Genomic DNA, 18,463 nt, shown 5'->3' on the forward strand with positions numbered 1-18,463 from the left:
AGTTTATTAGGTCCAAACTAATGGCAAAGCGATTGAGAATGTCACTGCCTAAGTAAAAGGCGGCAGGGACGTCTCGCACGACCCAACAATTATGGACTATGCTCTTGTTGCCAATGGAGATTTTGAGCATACACCTGCTTGGCAGGAGATGTTTGGAATTAGGTGCTTCCAGGTCCCTTTCCCATTTGTCTATCAGTTTGAAGGTGGGAATGGCTGGATCTTTTGGGAGTTGGCGAAACATGGCTTCGCTGATGAAGCTCTTACCGTTGTTCACACACACTCGAGCGAGAACAGAGTCCTTCCCATCATTTAACTGAACAGGGATGAACAACTGCTCTCCAATTTGCTGAATATCAGCCAGGCTTTGAGCTGATTTCACATCTTTCTGGACTATAGGAGTGGGAGTTTCAGATTGTGGATTGGTATAGAATTTCAAAGTGTTTCCTTCCAGCGTGGAATACCACCTTAGACTGGAAGGAAGGTTGATTTTCAGAAATAGAGAGGACCCCCCATCACCAGTCTGTTGTCCTACTGCTATTACTGTCACGTCTGGAATCTGGTTGTTCTGGAAGTGAAATTCTACTTGGTCCGATTTTTGTTCAACCATGTGGCATGTGCCGTTTAAACTAACATGGTTGACACTCTGTTTTAATTTTATTGGTCGGCTAGTCTGGGTCCAGAGGACCTTGTTTACGCAATCTATTAGGGGTGACAACCTTCTCAGGAGGTCATTCCCTAGTAAACAAGGGGTGCCCTCTGGGGTCACAACTATGACCGGGTGTTTCAACTTATGTCGCCCAATTTTAATGTCCAAGTCTGCAGTCCCCTCAACGGGAATTTCCTTCCCGCCAAAGTTCTGTAGTTGTCCCGGAAGAGAGGTGAGAGGAATTTGGTAATTCTCTCCCCTTCCTGCATTCAGTTCGTCAAAGGCCCTTCTGGACAGAAGGGTAGCTTGAGATCCAGTGTCCACCAGTGCCGAGATTGTACCCTGCCCCTGTACTTGTACCGGGGCATAATATCTTCCCTCCTTCTCCTCAAGGGGGCACAGATAATGAACATTTTTGGACAACTGGTGGGCTAATTTTCTGGTTTTGGACATCGCTAGAGAAGAATTTTGGGCAGAATTCTGTGGAGAGTCTTGGGAATCTGAAAGAAACAGTTGGCAACTGGAGATCAGAGCCATTGTGGGTTCCCCTGGTTCCGGTTCTGGGCTGCCCCCCCCTTTTTGGAGGCAGTCCCCAGGATGGTTTTGAACCAGGGGATTTTCTTGCTGTTGGTTCTGGGATGAGATGGTGGGCGGCGGTAGCTCAGTCTCCACATCTCCCCAGTCTAGATTTGCATCCCTAGGGACCCATTTTTCTTTGGGAGGAGTTCCCCCCTCTCTGAAGGAGAAGATCCTTTTCCCAGGATCCTCTGTGGATCCCTCTCCCTCAAATTGGAAGATCTGTACCTCCTCCCCAAACTGAGTCTGTTTGGGTCTTTTGTTTCTCCTACCCCCCCTCTGCTCCTTAGGAGGCAGACTTTCAGGGGCAAGAGATTTTGTTTCCGGTTCCTGGGTTTCTAGGGGCTGTTTACAAGTGAGGAAGGAAGCTTCCTCCAAGGCTTTACACCCCCCTTCCCCTTGTGCCTCCTCCCTGGGAACCGGTGAGTTATCGGGGTGCTGCCCCCGTCATTGTTCTGGAGCACCAGGTCCAGAGTTGGGTGCGTTCTGCGCCGGCATGCTGATCTGAGGGTTCTGCTGAGCCCTCAGTATGTCACCCATATCCCGCGCCATGTTTTGAACCTGGCGCTCTAACTGGGAAACCCGCTCAGGCTGATACGGGGCCCTGTTTTCTCCCCTGGGCTGATCCCGGGAAGGGTAGCTATCCCTCCTCTGGTAATACCCCGGGTTGGGAAGATTTGGGTACCCCTCCACCCTTGGCCTCCCCTCTCCCGGATTCAGTGGTCTGGGCTCAGGGAATTGGGGAAAGAAGGATGGATGGTTTTGGGGCTGAAAGTCGGGTGGATATCTGGGGAAAAAGTTCTGCCCAGGGTTTGGTAAATTTCTGCCCTCCTGTGGGAAGTTTGGAGGGAAGTTCCCTGGGTTGGGTGCTTGTCTGGATCCACCCCCTTGGGCTGGAGGAGTCCACACATAACCCAGGATGGGTCTGTTACCTTTGTAGCGAGGACTTACATAGTCAGGAGAGCGAGGGACCCCATTTGTGGGGCTGCCTCCCTGGCTCCCTGTCTGTGACTGGCCCGAGGACCTTCTGGGCCTAGCATTATTAGGTGCAGGTAGGTTTTTAGGCCCCCCCATCTCCAGATCCAAAACGGGGGTGACCTTTACCTCTGCCACCTTGACAGCAGCAGGGGTGCTGTTGGCTTTGGGGTTTTTCTGGGCATTGCTTTTATTTTCTATGGGCTTCTGCACCTCATAGATCCGGGTAGCCTGTTCAATGACCCAGTCTAAAGATCTTTTCTCATGAAAATCTCTCACGAGCTGGGTCATTATATATTTGGGCAAGGCATGGAAAAATGTATTGACAAACTCTCTACTATCTGTGCGCACCCTTCTGGTGGTTTGCGCAAACGCACGCTTTAACTCCTGCACAAATTCTCGTGGGGCCTGATCCTCCCCACATTGCAAATTGTAGGCCGCCTTGCAAGCCTCTTGAGGATTTCTGTGAACAGAAAAATGTTTCAGGATGGCCGCCTTATATGTGGACCATCTTAAATGATTTTGGTCCTCCAGCCCCGCAAAGAAACTGGAGTATTCCGGGGAGAATGTCCACTTTACATATTGAATACAGCTTTGGCTGTCCTTCAAATGGAAAGTCTCCATCATTTGTTCAAACAACTCTAAGTGCTCCCAAACAGAATACTTAGCGTTCTTATGGTAAGGCGTGATGACGCTCCTGATCGCCTTAATCTGCTTTAAGGGGTCCTTAAGCAAGGCCCTTTTTGCCTTATTGGCCTTTTTGGTTCGGGTAACCCTTGTCCATTCTTCCTCGGACTCAGAGGCACTGCTCCCAGAGGTTCCCGTCTGTTCTTCCAGGTTTTCCCGGATTCTGCGAGCCTGGGAATGGCTGGCAGAATGTGGGGACCTGGTCTCCTGTGTCCTGCGCAGTTCAGAGGAGTCTTCAGATTCCTCCTTGCTGCCAGGATTTGATGGGTACCCCCTCCACTGACCTAACTGGGCAGAGGTTTTCAGGATGCCCTTAATGGGCCTACTCTCCTGGGGTTCCCCACTGAACTGTATTGTACTTGGGTGCCCATACCCGGATGCCCACCCCTCCATTCCTGGATGGTACTGGCCTATGAGCCCCATGCTTCTGGCTGGATAGTAATCTGCCATCCCTGTGGCCCTGTGCTCATGTGCGCCAGGGGACATGGGGGTGGCAGAGTCCAGGGACTGGGGAAAATGAAGGCCCCTGGTGTTAGGGCTCCTGCGGTTATGGTCAGGAATCTCTCTTTCCCAGCGGACCTCATCTCTATCCGCCCCTGCTCCCTGTTGCAATGCAAGAGCCTGCATTTGTGCTTTCAGTTCCTCTGTTAAGGCCTTACTCGACTCTATCAGTTTCTCCTGCATCGCTACCTGTTGCTGGAGCCTATCATTGTGTTGACAGAGGGCCTCATTCTCCCTCTGTGCTTCCTGGTTGGTCCTGGAGAACTGGGCCAGTCTTTGCTGCAGGAGGTTTACCTCCTGGGCAATGTCCCTATTGGCCTGCTCCTTTCTTGCTAGAGCATCTTCCACCCTTCTGGTGTGCTCTACCAAGTTCTGGTTTTCTTTTTGGAGATCACCCAGCCCCTGGTGGGCCAGGTGATTTTCTTCCATTTTTCTTTTTAAATGGCAGACTTCCTGGCCTAAGGCGTCTCTTTCCTGATTAAGAGCCTGCATTTGTGCCGCCAGGTCGTCCCTTTGCCTTTGGAAGGCACCAGCTTTCTGGCGCTCCTGATCAAACTCTGCCTGGGTATCCAGGTCTTTCAGAATCAGTTTATTGCTCTCCTCCTTCACTCTATCTAGGTGGCCTTGCAGGGTGACTACCTGCTCAGCACATGCCCTATTGAAGTCTAGCTGTTGCTCCAGCTTTTTCTGGCTTTGTAGTAGGGAGTCCAAACCTTCTTGGTGTTCCTTCTGCAAGGCCAGAAATCTGGTATCCTGTTCTGACTTTTCCTTTTGCAGCACATCCATATCCTCCTTTATTTTAGTGATGTACTGTCTGGTCTCATTTTCTGACTCCTGGCTTCTGTGCAGCCTTTGCTCAGAAGAGTCCAGATCAGATTGGGCCTTCTCTAACGCCATCTGTTGCCTTTTTGCCAGATCATGGCCTTCAGCACATTTATTCTGTATGGCTCCCATGTATAAATATAAATATGCCGCTATCCTAACAATCTTGTCGTGCTCATCTTTGGCCTTAGGAGCCATATATAGTTCACTCAGGGCCACGTGTAATGGACCCTGATCTCTATATATATCTGACCCTGTTTCCGTGACCTGTTGCATGATGGCCTGCAACCAGACTGTTTGGTCCTGGTGAGTCCACTCACCTCTCACAAATAACTTATGTAAGAAGTGCTCTCTGGCTATTTTCATATCTACCAAGGTCGTCATTCTAGAGATTGGTCTCTGTCCTGACTTACAGAAGTTAGTATTTTAGTTTTGCAGAACAGAACTTTTCTTGGAGTGTCCCTTTTGAGGAATGCTTCACAGCGTAATGCAGCGTGGTGATCCGACTGGATGTATGTATCCCGTCAGTTAGCACACTGTATTAAGCTGCACAAGTGGTATTCTAACCCAGAATCCCGGATACGAGCCCCCACTTTGTAAGAGGATTCAATTCAGCACTACAGCTAAGTTAACGCCTAGTCTAGAATACTGAATGAAAACCCTTATTGATATATCTTTAGGTCCAGTTCATGCGTTCTGGATGACTACCCTTATATAACACCCCTCTCTTGGAATCCCCCTGACCCCACTGAGCCAAGAAGTAGTTCTGTTTTGCAAGTTAAAAGGTTTATTTGATAATTTAAACAATAGGTATATTTATCCCACTTTATAATAAATTAATAATTGAATAGCACACTTAATCTGATATGATAAAGATCAACAACGGAGAATCTGGCACTAGCACACTTCTTATAATCACTAATGAGTTGACATGAATGGATAAGGTAACACACTGGTAAATAGGAACAAAAGTATAATGTGGTAGAGGATGCTTTATGTAAGCTCAGGTGGATGCAATATTCAATGAATGCAGTACAGAAAATACTCAATATGATTTCAACCAAACAATGTAATCACTTTTCTCTGGCTATTCACTCCCCCCCTCTTTATGCAATGCAAGGAAATGGGAGGGAAGCACACAGTTCTCAGAAATGCAATCAATGTAATCAGTTCAATCCAGCAAGCTTAGACAACAGAAAACAGATAGGAGTTTTGAAATCACAGGCCCAAATGCTTTTACATGTGTTAGCAATGGATGAGAAATCTGCTAAACGCTTTTAATTCCCTTACAGAGGTTCAGGGTGAGTGGTATCTAGTTAATATTAGTCCAGGCTCACACTAGCAATGATGCAGGGATAGTTAGCAGGTCAAACGAATTTCTGGCAAATGGAAGGCAGGCAGCAGCAGTTTTTACATGTGAAGAAATTGCAAATCGCGGTAAAATTCGCGGATGCGTGTTCCGCGATTGCGGTAAAACTATAAGGGGTAGGAAGGCGGTTCTTGGTGCGATTCAAAGCTACGATTCTAAGCTTTTAAATAAAAGTTATTGCAAGTCTCTAGCACAAACGGTTGCGGAGATATGAACGATTGAATAAAGGTCGTTTTTCAGATTCGAAATTTTAAAGTTCAAAAAGACACGTGCAGCTTTTGCAGCTAAAATGACAGGTGACAGTTAGGAGGCAGTTCTACTTAGGTTAAATAGATTGAATTATATGATTTTAACTAGGAGATTGGTTCTGCACAGTTTTCTAGGTACTCACACTATATTCTTGGGTGAAATGGGCCTCGCCATGGATCTGGTCAGGGTTTTAGACTGGGCTCTGGTCACTCTCTGGGCACAGCACTGCTTTCTCCCTCTGGTCTGGTCTCTTAGTACAGCACTGCTTTCTCTCTGGTCTGGTCTCTTAGTTCTGGATAGATTGATGAATTTGAAGTCTGGATCTCTGGATGTTGTGTGGAGGTAAGTATGGATTTTTCCGGCAGAGCGTCCCGCTGCAGATGGATTTGGAAAGTCCCTATCTGTCCTGTCTGTCTGCTTTTATGTGTTTAGAATGTGGGTGTGTTCTAGCATCACTGACCCTACCTCTCTCTCAGCTTCTAATTGGTCAAACTTCCATTTATCATTTGATTGGGGAATGAACTGTGAGTCAGCGTGATGTCATTTTACAGCCTGCAGAAAGTCCACTCCTCCTGTCAACTTACACACAAATCTAGATTTGAAACAAATACATATTTGCAGAGGTACATATTGTTTTAAAATCATATGCACTCATCATGCATTACAGGAGGTATACCCTGTTCAAACTCTGCTCTTCCTGGGAGCTTGCATTCACAAATGGCAACTTCTAGAACCTTTTCATGTGCTGAACAACATTGGATCTTCATTAAATTTTATACAACTGTTCCTCACATATCTACTCACATACCAATGCATTTTCGTTTGTCTAGCTGAAACAGGGAGTCTGTAATATTAATAAACAATGGGGTTTTGCCCCAGAACATCACACAAATTCGAGTTTAGTCTTGAATTAAAGGTACATTTTTTAAATTAAAGCTCTCAAAGTTATACATTTCTGTCATTTGATTACAAAGAGTTATCAGTGTTTTTGTAAAATATATATTTTACTTCCAATTCAGTCCTCAGAGTGTTGAAGTCCGCCTCCAAGACTTGGGTGGGTCAGTCCTCTGGGCAGGCAGGGCTTTGTTGACATTAAACAGACAAAATTAACATATTCCTTTCAGAGGAAAGGGTCCTTTGTGTGGTCTCTGGGAAGCTCCCAGCCAGTCTGCCTTCTATCAATCAAGAGGTCATGTGAGATTCTAACTCCTGGTGTGAAGCTCTTGAGGTGATAGGGTTTCCCAGGCTTCAGGCCTCTGGGAACAGCATGTGGCTAATTTTTAATTAAAATGCAGCCTTTGAAGTCAGCTGAGTCAAATCCCTTTGTCAGCAACTGCACTCAATTCTCCTGTCAGAGTTTAGACCGCCAGCGCCCCCTTGAGGATTTTGTTGGTACTGCATGCAATTTTGGGATTTTCTTGGATTAATGCATTCTAAACAGGAATGGTTCTTACATGGTAGTAAATCCTTGCTTAACATTGTTTTGATGGGGCTCCTTACAGTAAAATGGTTATGTGGAACCCCACAAAAGGGTTGAATCTTTAAAGTGGTCCAATGAGTCACGATTTCAGCAACTTTTTGACATCAGTAGCAGTGGATTTTGTTAACAAAGACCTTTCTTTACACTGGTGGGTGGCAAGTTAGGTAACCATTTTGGTGTGCGCACAACTGCGCAGCTCTCCTAGATTCTGGGATGAAATGATGGGCGGCGACAGCGCATCCCCATCTTTACCCACTCCAATTATTTATTTTTGTTCTGGGGCAAAATGATGGGCAGCGACAGCTTAATCCCCATATTTACCCCGTCTAATGATTCCACATGGGTCAAAACCCTCCACAAAATCCTGTGACTGCTTCTTAAACGTAATACAAAACCTCAACCTACTAGATTCCTGGCATTTTTGTCATCCTCAAACAACAGATTTTACATTCTACTCCCCACCTCATAAATCCTTTCGAGACTCGATTATATTTTCATTAATTCATCTTTAATTCCCTCTATCTTAAACTCAGAAATTGATCTCATAACTATATCCGATCATGCTCTAGTTTCTACAGTACTTGAATGGTCTCCCTCTAACAATTCATCATCGAGATGGAGATTTCATACATTTTTCCTAAAAGATCAAACCTTCATCGAAAAAAACGACTTGTTTATCAAAGAATTCTTTTTTAATAATCTCCCTCAATACACGTCGACACACAACAATTGGGATGCCTTCAAAGCTTCCTTTCAAGGCTTTATAATTCAATATATTGCTTTTAAGAAAAGGCAGGCCGAATATACTCACAAATCTTCTTTAGCTTTAATAAAAGAACTTGAAAAATTATATTATGCTAATCCAGACCCAAGTACACCAAAAACCCTTAAAACATGTACTGACAAGGCTGCCAATTCTATCCTCAGATCAAGAACAAAAATATTTAATAACTCTAATAAAGCTGGCAAAATGTTAGCTCCATATCTCAAGAGAAAGAAAGAGAAATCGCTTATAACTCACATTACATTTCCAGAAGGTATTAGATTATCTAATCCAAAAGATATTAGTGAGGTATTCACTCATTTCTACTCGAGTCTGTACTTAGATGATTCTTCCATTAATTCTGAAAATATCAATTATTTTTTCCAAAATATGAAGAAATGTGATACATATGATTCTGTAGATACTTCTTCCCTTGATTCTCCTATTACTACTTACGATATTAAACAAGCCATTCACGATTTTAAACCTAATAAAGCCCCAGGCCCAGATGGCTTTTCTGTACACTTTTATAAAACCTTTATTGACTCTATAGCTCCTAAACTCTTAGAATTATATTCCTGCTTTATTAGTATAGGATAAAGTTCAGGATATTTTAGCGAAGCCCTCCTCATTCTTTTTCCCAAACCTGATAAGGACCTCGCTAATGTCAGAAATTATCGCCCCATTTCTTTTAATTTAGACTCAAAAATGTATGCCGAAATTCTCGCTAAACGCTTATTATCCTTTCTTTCAAATGTTATTCATCGTGATCAATCTGGATTCATTAAAGGATGGAATGCCTCCTCTAACTAGAGATTATTATTCAATATTCTAGCTCATTCCCAAAATTCAAATGTACCTTCGACCCTTATTGCTCTTGACAATGAGAAAGCATTTGATCATGTCTACTGGTGCTTTTTGTTTCAATCTCTAGTATGGCATGGCCTTCCTCAATATTTTATTAATTAAATTAAAATGTTATACCTTACACTCACCTTCCATATTCTAATTAATAATTCTCTTTCTTCCTCATTCAGAATTGAAAGGGGTACTCGTCAAGGCTGTCCTCTCTCTCCCTTATTATTTAACCTAGCATTAGAACCCTTACTTCAAAATATTAGATTAAATCCAGGTATTAAGGGTAACTCCCCAAATAATAAAGAGGCCAAGCTCTCAGCTTATGCTGATGATATCCTTGTTTACCTTTCTGACCCTGCTTCTTCTATACTGCACTTAATCTCAACTATTAATGATTACTCCATATTTTCAGGTTATAAATTAAACTTATTCATGTAATAAATCCAACACTCCTTTATCGGGTTTGTTCTGGCAATCATCCCATATTAAATATCAAAGTCTTTTAGTTACCAAAGATATAATTACCACTATTAACCTTAATACTAACTACATTATAAAGAGAGTTACTGATTTGACTAAAAAATGGTCACATCTCTATTTGTCTTGGTGGGGTCATTTAGACACTATCAGGATTATGATTACTCCTATTGTTTTATACTCGCTCTCGATGATTCCCATCACAATTAATTCCTCCTCTTTTAAAAAACTTGATTAATTGCTATTGAAATTTCTTCAGAACAATAAGACTCCTTGCATCGCATCTAACAAACTAATACTCTCTAAATCCCTTGGCTTAGTCAAATTTCCAAACTTTCTACTTTATCATAAAGCCTTTGCCATGAAACAGCTTGCTACTTTTCTACACCATGAATCTTTCCCTAGCAATGCTCCTCTTTGGACTGCAATTGAGGCTAGCATTATCTCCCCACTTATAACGAGTTTGTGGCCCATGGTTACTTCTTACCCTTCTCTCCACTTACCAGATAACTATTTCCATAAGACTAAGCCTGACGATATCTTCTTGTGGTTTAACAAACAAAATTCCACCAAATCTAATCTTTCAATTATACATAGATGGTATTCCTCAGGGAGTGAATTTACTAAACAACTAATTAAAAATGCATTTGTAGTCCCCTTTAGGAATATCTGTACACAATATAACATTCCTGCATCTGATCTCTCTTTTCATACCTCATTAATCAAATCAATTACTAAATTTCTTCCACTTTTAAACAGAAATCCACTACTCCTCTTTTAAATCTCCTCATTAATAATCCCTCAAATAAAGCTGCAGAATGTGTTTCATTCCTAAATGACCCCTTCTCCCCTAATTCACTCAATCTTACTATTATTAACAACTGGGAAATTGATTGGAACTTTTAGCCTTCTATAGATGTATGGATTAAAATGTGGAAGATGTGTCATTCCACATCTTCTGCTACCAATCTCACCCAGACTTATGTTTTTATTTTGCAGAGAGCTTTTATTACCCCACAATGTATTGCTAAAAGTTTAATTAGAGCTTCCAATAGATGTTGGTCATGTAATGACCCAAATGACGATTTTACACATTTGATTTTTAAATGTACTTTGGTTTATGAATTTTGGTCTAAGGTTTGGCAACAGATGCAATGAATATTCTCCTTTACAGAACCATTAACTATTGCGAATTTGATGATTGGTTCCTTGGTCAACCCCGTCATTTGCCAATCTGACTCTACCTATTTGTTTAACTTATTCATTATTATTGCTTTTCATAATGTAAGTAGTAATTGTAAAAATGCTACCAACCTCTCATATAATTTATGGTGGAACTCAATTTGTTCGTCTCATCGAATAGAACAATGTCATGATTCAATGAATGATTCCTTGCACAAATTCAATAAGAAATGGAATAGATTCTTACATTACTTGAAAAATAATGCATAATTGATAAGAATCTCTAATTGTTTTCCCTCTTCCCTTCTCTCTTCCCTCTTGTCTCTTGTTTGTCTTATTGGCTGAACTTCCCCCTAGATTATCATTACTCGAATATTATCTCTGTTCGTTATATATTTTATATTTTACATTAATTAATTGCAACTTCTATCATTAATTGTCTTCATTCCTTTTCTACAGCTTTCAATGTACTGAGTTATGTAATTTTACGAAAAATAAGTTAACCTTGTTTATACATTTTTGATATTGTCTATTATTAATAAAAATAATTAAACATAAAAGAAAACACTGGTTGGCACTTTATAAAATAACAATTATTGTTGCTATGCCTGCTGATATTTAAGGCTCAAGACATGCCCCACACTCTTAATCCCATAAAATTGACAATCTGCAGTTATTTATGCTTATTTGCTTGCAGTTAACGCTATGTATTCCAAACATGTCGCTGTTAAGTCTGCACTTTTTTAATTTATGTTAAATGCAGTGCTTTTACACAAAATAAAGAGTCCCGATTAGTGTATACTTGTACAACTATTTAAATTCTAAATTGACTATGTATTAGTTCTGGGAGCATGTGTTCAGTGATTCAATGAATGATCCACATTGTGGGTGTTTTGTGTTCCAACAAACATATAGAACCTTTCCAGAGATTCCACAGGTCCTTATAACATGCTCTACTGTCCAGTATCACAATGTTTGGGGGCCCCCCTGTGAGTCATACTGAGGGGGGCCCCTCCAACTCAGTAACAAACCACAGGTTGTGCCACACTCTGGGCCGGCCCAGATTGCCACACTTGTGCAAGACGTATGCTGCACCCTGCACTAGGAGAAAGAAATATGTGTTTTAATGCAATGTACAGCACACTTTCTGAGAAAAATTGGCTAAAAGGCCAGAGAATTTGTAAATGTTTTGTAGGGTAACACCAATCCAAATATCCAATACATGCAAGTCACCAACAGTGCACAGGAACATTAATGCTTTAATTAAAATAATGCTTGCTATCAAAAATGTCATGCCACAATGAATACATGTCCAACTGGCTGCACAATATAGACCAGTCTAGACACGTAATAACATACTACAGTAAAGCATTCCAGGCCACATTTAGGCATACATAGACTGGTTGCACCAAAATGCCAGTCGAAGCAATAACACTTGTCATCATTATTTTATCACAGATGCCCAGAAAATATACAATACTGCAGTAAGAAACGGCTAGACTGGCAGCACCCAAATGCCACTCTAGCCAGGTAATTACACTTAGCAGGACTGCTTTATCAGAGATGCCATGTTAAAAAAAAATCTAGCCAAACTAAGAAATGACTAGACTGGCTGCAGCAAAATGCCTCTCTAGCACTAATACCACATATCATGCCTGCTTAGCTTGGACATGGATGACCATTACGATTTAACGCACAATCCCCATCCCACCCCAACCCCCACACATCCCCTCTCGCTCCCGCCCCATGGCCCAATCCCCAAAATAAGCTTCCAGGCCCAGAATTAACTCCACATCCGTTTTTCTTGTCCCAGTGCTTACGTATGAGGTTCCTTGCCTCATAGGTAAGTACTGGGTTGAGGAAGAGTGAAACTAGGAGTAATGAAGATTACAGGTAACTAAGCCAGGCATTGTCATCATGTCCCTCTACCTTGTCCCAGTACTTGTGAATACGTCAAAGTGCCTCAAACACAAGTACTGGGGCGATGAAGAATGGGGCCATGAGTAATAAGATTACCAATAAGTAACCAAGGGATTAAACACTAGTGGTGCACCACCATTGAGCTGACTGGGCTTCAGCCATTCCCCCCCAACCCTCTGACTTGAAATATTGGGCTATGTTGACTCAACCTGGCTGACCTACGGAGCTGTTGCCAGACAGAACCGGACACAGATGTTAAACGCCATCTGGGTATTGCTGTTAACAAAGGCCCAGCAATTACTAACGTAAAGCATTTCACCGTTAGTACCTGCCTTCAAATACATAATTATTTAGGCAATTGAAATCTTGATGTGTGTTTAGTACTTGCATGCAAGGGAAGTGATTAGAAGGGTAGAGGGGGACAGGAGACGGCTTATTCTAACAGCAGTCCATAAGTGGGTGCTTTCAGACTTAAAGGAGAGGGTTAGTTAACTGCTTGTCACTTTGAAGCTGCACTAGAATAGTCTCATTAGAATGCATAAAGAAGTTAGATGCCCCACACAAATAGGTTTGCCCCTGCCCGACCGCCCGTGAAGTTGGCATCTCTCCCAACGTTTGAAAGGTTAGCCCTGCGCGAAATGTAGGTTTCATTGCACCCCTGAACACAAGCATACATACCATTCACCATACACACACATGCACAGCCAGTCACCCATACCTTTAAGTGTGTACGCTTTCACCACACAGGCAAACCCAGGAAGCCAAAATCTATTATTGCACAGCGCACACCTAAGGGTTCAATGACTCTTGGTATTTAACTGAACATTTGTGGGGTGCTGGGGAGAAAAACAACCTTGACACTGGGTTGTATGAATCTATGAAAAACCAAAAGGTGTCCATACACTTATGGAATACTCCCGTCCCCTGCACACCCTTTCAATTGTAAATACAATCAATATTTTTAACATTAATCATGATTATTAGAAACAAAAACATTTAGGAAATCAGTTTTTAGTAAAAATGTGTGTATGTCTAATTGATTGTTGTTGTAATTGATGTGAATTGAACATTTGGTAGATTACAACAACAATCAATTTGCACCCTTTCACCATACTGGTACAAACAACCAGGCAGCCACCCATACATCTAAATGTGCACTGTTTCACCATACACTCACACAGGCAGCCACTTGTACATTTAAGTGTGCACTTTGTTACCATACACTCACACAGGCAGCCACCTATACATTTATGTGTGCACCCTTTCATCATTCAGGCACACCCAAACAGCCACCCATACGTTTAAGTGTTCACCTTTTTACCATACACTCCACAGGCAGCCACCTATACATTTAAGTGTGCACCCTTTCATCATTCAGGCACTACCAAGCAGCCACCCATATATTTAAGTGTGCACCCTTTTATCCTTCAGGCGCACCCAAGCAGCCACCCATACATTTAAGTGTGCACCCTTTCACCATAAATTTGACACGCACAAGTAGCCCCCTAAACATTTAAGTGTGCACCCTTTCACCATACACTCACCAGGCAGCCTCCTACACATTTACATGTGCACTCTTTAACCATACAGGCACACCCAGGCAGCCACCCATACATTTAAGTGTGCACCCTTTCACCATGCACCCGACAAACACACCCAGCCACCCGTACATTCAATTATGCAACCTTTAACCATACACTCACACAGGCAGCCAACTATACATTTAAGTGTGCACCCTTTCACCATACCCTCAAATGCACGCATAATGGGGTATAGGGGAGCCCTATTACTTCAAAAAGACATGCTTTCTTTTTGAAGTCAGTCCGACTTCATAAAGAAATTATTTCTGTTAAGGATCGAACCATAATGGAAATAATTTCTTTATGAAGGCAGAGTGACTTCAAAAATAAATTATTTCTTTTTTAAGTCATAGAGCTCCCCCACCCCTGGCATGGAGGCCTACAGGCTAGAGGCTTCCATGTCATGGGGTGGGGAGCCCTCAGACTTAAAAAAGAAATAGTTTCTTTTTGTAGTCACTCTGCCATCACAAAGAAAATATTTTTGTCACACTGTAATTTCTTTTTAGTCCAAGGGGGGCCCCTCCCAGGACATGTGGTGGTGGGGTCCCCCTGCACCGCAAGAGGTGCGGGTGGGCCCCCATCACACCAGTGCTACTGTCCTACTTAGGCACAGGTGTACTCTGCATGCCACTGCGGCATGTAAATTAGATGTTTTAATTCCAGCTCTCTTGCAATAGAAAAAAAGTTACATTATTCTTGGGGTACGGTGGGGGAGGTAGGTGGCAATGCCACAGGGATTAAGGGGGAGGCAGAGATTTTAAAAAGGGTGTGTTTAGGAGGTGCAGAGGAGCTGGTTTCAACACCAAAAGTGTCTAATACAAATATGTGGAAAATAAAACGTTTCTCTCTCTATACCGCAGATATTCATGGCACATCTTTGGGAAGTTCATCCAACCTTAATATGGATAATTTTGGAGAGACCACTCAAGTCTTCCATATTTATCAATTGCACTGTTTTTTGGACCCATAAACTAGCAATGACTATTAGATCAATGGATGTGAACATAATTCAAAGATCTGTGGGCAACATGGAACTCATATATTTAAATGCAAGTGGTTAAACGTTGTAATTGTATTAATAAGACCAGCAAGGAGAGGACCTCTACTAGAAACACTGTCCGTAAGCAAATATAATTGGATGTGTAGTCCCAGTGCATACCTGACATAAGTGGCAACAAATCAAATAACAGAAGCATTAAAGAATCAGTGGATGGGAAGGGAGGACAGTATTGACCATGTACAAGTGACAGTAATTAGCATTATGGATTATTGTGTGATGTAGAAAACTAAAGGCAAACCCCAGTACTCTACTTCTCCATTCAGGCACTGATCTAATTACTTTTCCAAATAATTAGCGATACCATTATTCCAATATAGATGTCCAAACATATATGTCCTTTAAATATCTATTTGATGTCTTCTACAATTAACAGGCTTTATCATGTCACACTGCCTATGTGACAGTATCAATGCATATGCAATACAAAGTAACCTGCAATATCCGTGTAAAAGCCTGTAAATCATGTTCTTATTACAGGCTCGTTTTGACCTCACTTCTGACCTGTAATAAGAACTCGACAACACTACCGATTTGTAATCAGTCATTACAGTTGCATTGTCTTCCTAATATCTTCTACATGAGACAGCACAGAATTCCAGCTGTCACTGCAGCACTTAATTAAAGCCGAGACAGCTGCTTAAATTCCTTTCTTGAAAAATAGCTTTCTTCACTTTACAGCCATTAAGTGATAAGCAGCTGTTTATAATATGATTGTTCTACTGAAGAGTAACATATACGAGATAGAATATGCATATTATTGCACATTTTAAAGCTAAAAACGCAAATGCTCCCCACCAACCTAGTGGTAGGGAAAGTAACATTGAACCTATGAAGTAAAGGTTTTGGAACTGGTCTGCATAAGGACTTACAGGATACACGGACAGTATTAATTAGTAACCTTCCGGCCCTCTTGCCTCCAAACACCCTTGCCCTCCTTCCAGTTTTGATTCTAACTATCCTGGATTTGCTCTAGAGGGAATGTTTCCTTGGAGGATGAATGCTGCTCGCCAGGGCTTGTCTTTCCGAAAGGCCATTCTGAAACCGGAAATGGACTGAGGTCTGCAACCAAGCATAATTCTCCTTAGCAATAGCAAAGGTTCTTCTTCTAACGACCATAGCTGATACGCCCCTATGGTGGTTACTATCGCAGGTCTGTGCACATTAATGTCTGGTCCCTATAGTGTTTGCCAAAGGTCTTTTTCTGATGTTCTGGTTCCATGAACATAATCTCTCATGTTTATCCTTAATTCATGTGTGTTTCTGTACCTGCTCTCTTTGTAAGTATGTGCGTATCGGATTTATAACGCAAGATACTAGCTTGGAAATAAGTAGTGTGCCTAGAGGATGCATCCAGGGGATTACAGGTAGGGTTCAGGGGTAGCAGACAAAGCTGGGATTTGTAAGGGAAGAAGGAGAGAAGGAGCTCTGAAGGGAAAAAGGAAGGGTAGAGTGGGGGAATCGGCGATTGGTCTTCAGATCCTTCCTTAATTTGAGGATTGAGGGGCAGTCAGATATCTATTGGTAACTTGTTCCAAAGACATGAAGTGAGACATGTAAAGTGATGTGTCCTCGTTTTTTTCTTCTAGCATGTATTTGTTTGCAGTCTGGTGATATAGTGCCTTTTTGTGTTGAACTGGCCTCTGGAGATCCTGAGCTTCTTACAGTGATGCTGTCTTCAATGTGATGGATGCTTGAGATAATAGATAGATAGATAGCTAGATAGATAGATAGATAGATAGATAGATAGATAGATACTTTATTTCGGTTCTCACCATTTCCAGACAAAATAAAATACTATACAAAATGCATTATTAAATACAATAATGTTAAAATGTACAATGCAACTATTGAGGACAAGACTTGATAAAGGGGAGAAAAATGTAAACTTTAAATGTATTTTGCTATACGCTTAAAAGAAGCAATAATATACTTGCATAAATCATTACCAAAGCAAACATCAACACAGGACAGGACAAAATGAATTGCATCAGAAGCAAGTCTAATAAAATGTCTTTGCAGCCACTGGTGTAGATTAAACCCTCTACAGCCCTGCTACCACAGATACAAATCTTAGTATTGAACTGCCACGACATCCGGGCCCTTGATGATAAAGCATTCAGTCGCACCGTAGCCATAATCCGTCTCCGTGCCAGTGAATGGATAGAATTCACTGAGAAATGCTCGTGGAAATTGAGATGTGCCACCATTAGGTGTCCCAGTGAGCGTATGTTTTTCATACTGTTTATAACAAGATCAAATTCGGTTCTTCTTGGTTTCATGTTCAGCTGTTGTTTGGTCATCAACCCCCTCCTCAGTTCATCAAAATCTATCTCCCACGTTCTATGCAATGTGGAATTCTTCTTGTAACATGGGTATGTGGCATAGGTCTCAACTATTGCTAGCTCTTCCCTCACATTCGTGATGTTAGGGTTCATCAAAGTGTGCAAGTGTAGTTTATGGAAGTTCAGCCCAGACACCAATATTTAAAACCTGTCTTCAAAAGCAAGAGGAAGCCCCGGGGTGCTAGTAATAAAACCCAGCAACTTTCTCAAGTAAATATGCAAAATGGGATCCAGGGCAGTACAGCTCGCGGTGCCCTAGATTTTGCTACCATGCAAGGTGGAAAAATAGACCTTTGCTTCCAGCACCTGAATGCATTTAGCAAAATGGAAGGCACCATATTTTTGATAAAGGGCCTCATTACAAGTATGGAGGTAGTCATGCCCTTAATAAGGGCTTGGCTGCTTCCATACCGGGTTCCAGTACCGGGTTCCTTCAATGAGGAATTACTGGGCTATTCCAACCATGGAGGACCCGGTAAGTCCTCATTGGAAAAACCCATCCCCATTCCTATTTGAGCCCCCATAGGGCTCAATGGGAATGGGGAGGGAACTAATAATGGGCCGTTAATAACGTTATTAGCTCCCTGGTCCCCTCGCAGGACCCGGTAAGGACGCCTGATTTTACCAGGCATCCTTACCGGGTCCCGCAAGTGAACCTTGTAATAGGGCGTCCCATATTGAAGGGTTCCGGTCCTGTACCAGCATCCTTCATTACGGGAACGGCACGGCCGTAATGAGGCCCAAAATCTTTTTAATCTACCCAGGCTAGTGCGCAAACAATGTTCTAATAACACTAATTAAGAAGACCACAGCAAGTTCCTCAAAAACATAACACCCAGATAGCATATGATTCAAACACATTTATATTCACATTGTCTATGGGCCAATTGTACTTACTTTTATTAGTGCGGAACACCACTATCTTTGTTTTCTTCTAATTCAATTTTGAAGGAGTAACAATTGCAGCTCTTTGAGG

The sequence above is a fragment of the Ambystoma mexicanum genome, chromosome 2q (assembly GCF_040938575.1).
Source record: "Ambystoma mexicanum isolate Mex_15411 chromosome 2q, UKY_AmexF1_1, whole genome shotgun sequence".
Taxonomy (NCBI): Eukaryota; Metazoa; Chordata; class Amphibia; order Caudata; family Ambystomatidae; genus Ambystoma; species Ambystoma mexicanum.